Source organism: Papio anubis, chromosome 1 (assembly GCF_008728515.1).
Source record: "Papio anubis isolate 15944 chromosome 1, Panubis1.0, whole genome shotgun sequence".
NCBI lineage: Eukaryota > Metazoa > Chordata > Mammalia > Primates > Cercopithecidae > Papio > Papio anubis.
This window is the reverse complement of record NC_044976.1, coordinates 118,103,181-118,113,006: the sequence shown is the minus strand read 5'-3', so window position 1 is coordinate 118,113,006 and position 9,826 is coordinate 118,103,181. Positions and strand designations below refer to the sequence as shown.

Here is a 9,826-nt window from a genome sequence, read left to right as displayed (position 1 = left end):
TGTATAGATATGGTATCTTTGGGATGGGTATCAAAGTTCTAGGCCTGCAATCCCAGCACTTTGGGAGGCCAAGGCGGGCGGATCACGAGGTCAGGAGATCAAGACCATCCTGGCTAACAATACAAAAAATTAGCTGGGCGTGCTGGCGGATGCCTGTAGTCCCAGCTACCGGGGAGGCTGAGGCAGGAGAATGGTTGAACCCGGGAGGCAGACCTTGCAGTGAGCCGAGATCACACCACTGCACTCCAGCCTGGGCGACGGAGCGAGATTCCGTCTCAAAAACAAAACAGAACAACAAAGTTCTTGGTACAGGATGTGCTCTCAGAAGTTACGTTGCTGGACTTTGTTAAAGGCGACCATCCCCTCACTTGCACACTTGGGCATTTCCTGTCCAAAAGCCTCTGAGACATCTAGGACATGCCAGCAATCCTACCTTTGAGAATCTCCACCTTTACAGGCCCCCAAATACGTGAAGGTACCTGGGAAGTCGATTCTTCCCTGCCATGGTTAGGCATTGGTGCCAGACTTGGGCCTGGAATCTGGAGATCAGACAAAGTAAAAAAAAATTCTGAGGTGGGAAAGAGATTTTGTTATACTAAGCTATATAATCGCATTCTCCCTTTACCCCTCATGCTGAGGACACAATAATTTTAACTACAAACCCAGCCTTTCCAATTTTGTCCATCTCCCCTGTTTTGACTACCATGTGTTTCAGTTGACTATCAAGGGTTTCATTTTTCATTTTCAGAAAGGCTACTGCAGTGAGAGTGGTAAGTAATACATTCCCTGAAGTATGTATTTACTCACAGTGTCAATTTCATTGGGCTAGTGTTCCTTTGGTCACACATAGGAAACCCAACAAATCTTAAAAGTGTGGGGTCTGTGGGCTGGGATAGGGTAATATCAGCTAACACTTAGGATTCTCTCAGAGATCACTGGTTCTTAAATGGATGGAACCCATGGTTGTCAAATTTCTCTATCTTTTCTTTAGGAGATTATAAGTCTAGATGCCTGCCATTTTCATGTTGACAAAAATGTTTACAAACTGAGAAATACCTTCAATCTGCTCCTAACTCCCAAGACACATGTTTACTGAGTCCCTGATATGTGCAAGTTCCCCTTTGCATCCATCTCAGGAGAAGACTTCCTAGGAACCCAACCTCCATCACCTGAGATCCCTGTTAGCCCCTCTATACAATCCTTCCCTGCTTTTGGTGCATTTTTGCTCCTAAGGATTCTTCTAGTAGGACTATCCTTGGGCTACTGTAACTATTTTGCACGCAGTCTCCCCAAACGGGACGTATATGGGAGTGTATAATCCATATATCCCACTTATCTCTCTTCCCTCGAGGCATTAGCCAATCACTAACAGATGCAGCAGGAAATCTCAGTTTCATGGGCTGGGGAAGGATAACTTCTAAACATAACTTAACTCCAAGTTCCCCGGCTGCTATCCAGACAAAGCTCCCTCGTGGCACTTTGCTTGACATAACACATACACAGCAATTAACTCAAAATGGATATAGACCTAGTTGTAAGAGCTAAAATATAAAAGTTCAGAAAGAATTCATAGGACAAAAACTTTGTGAATTTGGGTTAAGCAAAGAGTTCTAAGATAATATACCAGAAGCACAAGCCATAATAGAAACCATTAATAAAATGGACTTTCTTAAAATTAAAAACCTTTCTGCTTCGAAAGAGACCATTACAAAGAAAATAGTCATAGACTGGAGGAAAATGTTTGCTAATCATACATCCTACAAAGGACTTGAATTCACAATATATAAAGAACTCTTCTAACTCAATAAGAAGCAACCTAATTTTAAAAATCAGCAAAGGGGTATAGATGCAATTTTACTAAAGAAGAAATATAAATGGCTGAAAAGCATATAACAGGGTACTCAATGTCATCAGTCTTTAGGTAGATGCAAATTTAAACCACACTAATATACTGCATACACTCATGAATATGATTATGCTTTAAAAGACAGAGAATACCAAGCCTCGCTGATTATGTGGGAAAACTGCAATCCTCTAATATTGCCTGTGGGAAGGTCAAATAATAATCACTTTGGAAACCACTTTGACAGTTTTTTAAAAAGTTAAGCATATGGTTACCATATGATCCAACAAGTCCACACCTAGAAATCTATCCAAGAAAAATCAAAACATATGTCTACACAAGATTTGTTCTGGAATGTTCACAGCAGCATTATTCACAAGAGTGAAAAACTGGAAGTATCTCAATGTCCATCAGCTGCTAAATGGATAGACAAAATGTAGTGTATCTGTGGAATGGAATTCTATTCAGCAACAAAATCTCATATATGCTACAACATGGATGAACCTCAAAAACATGTTAAGTGAAGGAAGCCGGTTGCAAAATGCTACATATTGTCTTATTCTATTTCTATGAAATGGCCAGAAAGGATACATTTATAGAGGCACAGAGCAGATTAATGATTGCTTGGGGCTGGAGTGGTGGGAGCAGATGAGGGAGGAGAGACTGACTGCAAAGGAGCTGGAGGGAAATTGAAGAGATAAAGAAACTGTTCTAAAACTGGATTCTGGTGATAGTTGCACAACTCTATGAATCTACTAAAATTGTATGAATTTGTCAAAATGCATTCAGCTGTATACTTGAGAGGTGCATTTTTTTTTTTTTTTTTTTTTAAAGACAGAGTTTTGTTCTGTCACCCAGGCTGGAGTGCAGTGCTGTGATCCTAGCTCACTGCAGCCTCCAGCTCCTGGCTCAAGTGATCCTCCTGCCTCAGCCTCCACAAGTTGATTAGTAACAATTATATGGTATCAGTACATAAACCAACAAATAAATAGATAAGTGAAAAAGTATAGATAACTCATTAGAGATCATTGTCTATAAAAATTTAATACTTAGTAATGATATGTCAAATCAGTGAAGGAAATAAATTTTAAAAAATAGTCTATGCTGTCAAAATTTAGTGTCCATCTGGAAGAAAATAATGTTGGATCTCATCTCACTCAAAGTAATTTCTAAATGGATTTAAGCCTAAAATGTAAAATAAAATTTTATCATAATTTAAAATCTTTCAAGACAACTTAAGAAAGTATATATGTAATATTGGCAATAGGGATACATTTTTCAACTAACACTGGAAAGCCAGGAGACACAAAGTAAAAATGACATCCGTGATAATATTAAAAATCTTCCCATTCTTCCACATGTTACATCTCTTCATTTGTTGAGGCTTTCTAGCTTTTGTCCATTTAAACCCTGCTAAATTTACAGATTAATACTAGTAATATTAAGAATATTTCTTAGGATTTTCTACTTACATGTTGACTAAGACCTCCAGGATGTTAGTGAATAAATATTGGAATAGCTGACATCATTCCCTTATTCCCTGTCTGAGATGGAAAGCATTCAGCATTTCACGATTAACCATGATATTAGCTCTATGTTCTTCATAGATGCATTTTGTAAGTTAAAGAAAATTTCTTCTATTCTTAGTGTGCCACATGTTTTGTTTTCTTTTGAAAATCATGAATGAGTTTCAATCTTGTCAAATACTTTTTCTGCATTTATTGAAACAATTGTATAATTTTTTTCTTTGTTCTGTTAATGGGCTGAATTACATTAATTGATTTACAAATGTTGAAGAAACTTTATATTCCTGGGATAAACTAGACTTGGTCAGGATTTACTATACCTGTTATATATTTGGGTTTGATTTGTTAATATTTTGTAGGATTTCTTGAATCTATGTTTATGAGACAGAGTGGTGTATAATTTTTTTCTTATAAAATCTTCTGATAGCAGCATTATACTTGCTTTGGTTTTGGCATCAGGGTTACGCTTGCCTCAAAAACGTTGAAAAGTTTCTTCTTCTAAATTCTGAAAGAATTTATTTAATATTTGTATCATGTCATTCGTAGATAAAGGAAAGAATTCTACTTGAAAGCATCTGGGCTTAGATTTTGCCTAGTGTCAGATTTTAAAATTATAAATGCAATTTCTTTCATAGGTGGAGGGATATTCATGCTATTTCTTCTTGTCATTTCAGGTGAATTGTACTTTCTAAGAGATTTGCCCATTTTATCTGAGTTATTGCTTTTATGGACATAAAGTTGTTTACCATGATCTTTTATTATCCCTTTAATGTCTGTAGAATCCATGGATATCACCTTTTTAATTCCTGATAAAAAGATAATTTGCATTTTCTTTCCTTTTCCTTAATTTGTCTTTGTACGTATTTATCAGTTTTATTAATCTTTTAAAAAACAGCTTTTGGCTTTAATTTTTCATTGTTTATCTGATTTCTATTTCATTGATTGCTGCTTTTTATGATTTCTTTTGTTCTACTTACTTTAGGTTTAATTTGCTTGTCTTTTTCTAGAATCTTAAGACTATAAATTTAGATCATTAATTTTAAAATTTTCTTCTCTAGTATAGACATATAAAGTTATACATTTTTTCCTATCACTTTAGCTGCATCTCACAAATTTTAATGTTTTGTTCTTATTTTCATTAAGTTTGAAGTATTTGCCAATTTTCTCTCCAGTGAGACTCCCTCTGGCCATAGCACTGCTTACTCCTGGACTGGCTTTGGCAGTTCCATTTAAAGTGATTACAAACATGGCTGTATTTTGGGCAGGAAGTCGGTGTTCCAATGAACATGGTCATGATATAGTTGACAGATGAAGTGATGGTAATTTCCCTTGTGGTGGGGTTTCCAAAGGCTTGAAGTATTTCATTATTAAAAATTTCAAATATAAAACAAAGTTGAAAGATTTTTACAAAGCTGGGGTGCTTTTACCTATATCCTTATCCCCTATATTCTATCATTAATATTTACTATCCTTGCTTTATCATATATCCATATATTTACCCATCTCTCAACCCACCCCTTCATTCATCTACTTTTTTTGATGCATTTCAAGTAAACTGCAGACATCAGTATACTGAATTCACATCCCACTGAATCCTTCAGCATTCACGTCCTTTCCTAAAGTTCAATATTTATCTACAGTTTTTTTGCTTTTGAGGTAAAATTTACATATAATAAAATGCTCATGTCATAAGTGAACATTAGATGAGTTTTGACAAATGCATATGAACATATAGAATATTCTCATCACCCTAAAATTTCCTCATGCCCCTTCCTGGACTTCATCCATAGGAAACTACTGCTTTTTTTCCCCCCCCAGAACATCTACTAATGGAATTAAAGAGTGCATACTCTTTTGCGTATGACTCCTATTGCACTCAAAATCTTTTTGACATTCATCCATGTTGTTTTGTGTGTCAACAGTTTGTTCCTTTAGCCATTCCATGGAATGAATGTATCACAGTTTATTGATCCATTCTTGTATTGACAGATACTTGAATGTTTCCAGTTTTTCCTATTATGAATAAAATTACTATGAACATTCTTGTACACATCATTTTCTGGACATCCGTTTTAATTTCTCTTGGATACATACTTAGGAATTACTGAGTCATAGAGTAGGTAGTTGTATAGTTCTATAAGAATATGCCAGACATTTTCTAAATCAGAGAAAAAAGTAGAATATCTGTTGTTACTCTTTCAATTCAGCATTATACTAGAGATCTAAACCAATGCAATAAAGTAAGGAAAATAAATAAATAAAAGCATTGAAAAGTTTAAAACTAAATAATTGAAGCTGTCTTTATTCACAAATAATGACTGTGTATGTTAACAATCCTAGAAATCTACAAAAATCTACCAAAACTAGTTAGTGAGTTTGGTAATGTTGCAGAATATAAGCTCAATATAAGTAGTCTTTTGTATTTTTGTATATTAGCAATGAGCATTTGGAAAATGAAATAAAAATACCATTTCATTTAAAGTAACATCTAAATATATGATGTGCCTATAAATAAATTTAACAGGCTGAGTGGGGTGGCTCATGCCTTTAATCTCAGCACTTCATGAGGGCAAGGTGGGCAGATCATGAGGTCAGGAGATCAAGACCATAAGGCAAAACACGGGGAAATCCTGTCTCTACTAAAAATACAAAAAATTAGCTGGGTGTGGTGGCACATGACTGTAGTCCCAGCTACTCAGGAAGCTGAGGCAGGAGGAGCACTTGAACCCGGGAGGCAGAGGTTGCAGTGAGCCGAGATCACATCACAGCACTCCAGCCTGGGTAACAGAGTCAGACTCCATCTCAGAAAGAAAAAAAAAAGAAGAAAGAAAGTCAACAAAGTTTATGTAGGGCCAGTACAGCAAAAACTACAAAAATTGCTTTGAGAAATAATAAAAGAACTAAATTAGTGGGGAGATAAACCTTGTCATGGATCAGAAGAGTTGTTATATTTAAAAAGTCAGTTCTTCCCAAATTGATCTCCAGATCCACTAGAATTCTAAAAAAAAACTCCAACCAGCATTCTGGTAGAAATTTACAAGCTGATTCTACCATTTATATGGAAATGTCAATGATCAAGAATAAAAAAGGAGTAATATTATAAAAGAATAATGGTAAATAAATTCACTACCTATTTCCAGAATTACTATACAGCTATGAAAATCATGTGTTTTGTTGAAAAAAATAAAACATATATCAGTGGAAGAGAAGAGAGAATCCAGAAATAGATACTCACATATATGTCTAATTAATGATTCTTAGGACATATATGTATGTATACACACACACACACACACACACACATATATATAGAGTCACCGTTTTGAAGATTATCTATCATTATTTCCAAATAGGGAACATTAAGAGAACATATAAAGAAGCCACAATATAGGAGACATCATATTTATCTCCAATAAAGGGTTTTTTTTAGAGTGTGTGTATATATATATAATGCAGTCTGATAAGATAAACAGCACAATGAAACAATTTCTCAAAAGACTTGAATAGATACTTCAGAAAAGAAGATACATGAATGGTCAATTAGCATAGGAAAAGATGCTCCACTGTTTAGTCATCAGGGAGATCAGTCATTACAACAATGAGATACCAGTACATATCCATGAGAATGGTTGAAATTAAAAAGGCTGAAAATAGCACATGTTGGTGAGGATACAAAGCACTTGGAAGTCTTATACTTGTGGGAATGAACAATGGTACAACTCCTTTGAAAATCTAACAGTTTCTTAAAAGTTAAACATATACAAATCAGACGGACAGTCATTCCATTCCTAGGAATTTACACACGATGTCTGCACAATGATCTGTATGTGTGTTTCCAGACCAAACTGAGGGGCGGGCTGCTATTTCTCATGGCCCAGTAAGGAGATGCAGATGAACTGAGGAGGAAGAGAATTTTTACTTCTGCAGCTGGTTACAGGGAGAAGGCCTGGAAATTATCACCAGACCAACTCAAAACTACAAAGTTTCCAGAGTTTATGTACCTTCTAAGCTATATGTGTATGTGGAAGTGTGCATTCATCTAAATACATAAGTGATTAACTTCTTTCAATCTATAACTAAGTCTGAGTCCTGAAGACCTTCCTCTGGAGCCTCAGTAAATTCACTTAATTTAATGGGTCTAGGGACTGGGGACCCTTATCTTGTCTCTTGCTAAATCGCAGAGGTTTGGGGAGTTCCTTCAGACCTCCAATAAAACTTGTTTAATCCTAAATGATTCCTGTCAAGAATTCCTTCATTATTTTGTCTTGCTTTAAGGCCCAGGAAAAGCCTAGGCAAAACTCTTGGTGGGCTTTTGTTACATTCTAGCCTTTGTATAAGGGCACTGGCTTATTTTTTGCTCTTAATATTTAATTTGACCACTCAGTCAGTACTGAAACAGTAGTTAGGGAGGCCTGCATTAGTGAGACCTGGCCTTCCATATATGGATGCTCATGTTAGCTTCATAATAGCCCAAACCTGGAATGATAGTAACGTCCAATCACAAGTGAATGTATAAACAAACATGGTATAGCTGCACAAAGGAATACTACTTGCAATTACAAGGCATTAACTGTTGATGCAAATACTCATATGGATGGATTTTAAAATGAAGTTGATGCATGAAAGAAGGCAGACACAAAAGAACACAGGTATCATTTCATTTATAGAAAACAGTTAAAAATGCAAATGGACCTGAAATGACAGTGGCTCCTTGGAACTGAGGGTTGAAAGACGGATGAACTGCAAAGGGGTACAAGAAACTTTGGGGCGTAGGGAAATTCCTCTATCTTGGTTGTGGCAGTAGTTCCATTAGTGTATACATTTGTAAACATGCATTGAATTATACATTTTAAAGTGGTGCAGTCTGTTGTACCTAAATTATACCTTCATAAAGTTGATTTCATTATCTTAATTTCTCCATACTAGCAATTAGCAGCTAGAAAATGAAATGCAATAAAATATAATAGAGATTAATAGCCGGAATCATTATATGCTTAAGAATATATGCAATGAAGCAGGTACAAGGCCCCTAAAAGCAATTGGTGAGAAAATTAAATAAGACTAAACAGAGAAATATATATCATGTTCATTGATTGGAAGACTCAATGTTGTTAGCATAGTACATCCACACAATTCTGATTAATATTTCTAGTAAGAGATTTTAGAGAAATTTAAAAACTAATTTCAAAATGTATTTGAAAATCAAAGAACCTAGAATAGGCAAGTCGGTCTTGAAGAAGCAATAACTTGGAGGACTTACTCTGCTAGATTTCAAACCTGATTTTAAAGCTATAGTAATTTAAAAATGGTAGTTTGGTGTACGTATCCATAAATACATCAAAGTAAAAGAATACAGATTCAAACAATATGCCCACATATGTACAGTTATTTAATTTTTTTAGTAGAATCTTTTTTATTCATTAAAAAAACTCAAAACCCCCAAATGAAAAAGTTTTCCAACCACACACAGGAAAGGTATGGGTACAGGGGGTGTCTGTCCCTCTAGTCCTGGCCCCCAGCCCATGTGGTTTTGGCAGCAATAAGGGGTGTGGGGTAATGGCCCCCAGAATTAAAATGGTGTATGTGTGTATGAGAAGGAAAGTGGGGCAAAGTTGTGGGAAGCGGTGGAGGGGAAGGAACAAAGGAGGTCAGTACTGGGAACACTGAAGGTGGGAGGCCATTTCATAACACTGCTTGTTGGTGAAACTGCCATGGACACTTTCTTGGCCTATCAGCATGTCTAGCGTCTTGGCAGTCATGGTGACAATGGCATTGAAGGTGGGGGCTCCACTGATGCTCTTCATATGAAGATCCACGGTCAATTCCCCATCCTGCAGCAGTGAGTCTGGGACCACAGTACATTTCTGGCCCCCCAGTGTCAGCCCATTCATGAACAAGCTTGACCGGTCTTTGCCAACCAGGACACCAACCTCAGCTGGGGTGATGTTGATGAAAGTTTTCCCTGGGACGGCGGCCCAGACAGAGGGCGAGTCCTTGTAGCCCACGATGGCCACGTCCTAACAGGTCCCGTCCGCCACCAGGCTGTAGATAGAGGCATCCACCCGGCCATTGCGCTTCTGCAGGGGCTCCTCTGGTCGCTGCTGCTGGTGCCGCTGTTGCTGGCGGGCGCGAGAGGCAGAGAGCTCAGGGCAGGCGCTGCCGTCCTGACCAAGGCACTGGCACTGCCAGAGACACCAACGCCCTTCATTGGGGAAATGAAAGACTTTTAAGTAAAACGTTTTTGAGTGAAATAATATTTGTTGTTTTAAAAAGTTAATATTAACAACCACTCTCCACCATACACTGAAATTAACTTGCGGTATGAAAGTTAAAATGAGAAACCTTGTGAAGGAAAAACAGGAAATAGTTTCATGAACTTGACATACGCAAATATTTCTTAGATGAGATACCGTAGCACTCACCATAGTAAGCAATCAAGTGAATTGCACTTCATTTT

The 9,826-nt window shown here is 36.8% G+C and overlaps 1 pseudogene; it reads right to left on the bottom strand.

The window, feature by feature from the left end:
- Positions 1-8,700: 8,700 nt before the first annotated feature.
- Positions 8,701-9,439, bottom strand: LOC101023910 (annotated as a pseudogene).
- Positions 9,440-9,826: the final 387 nt, after the last annotated feature.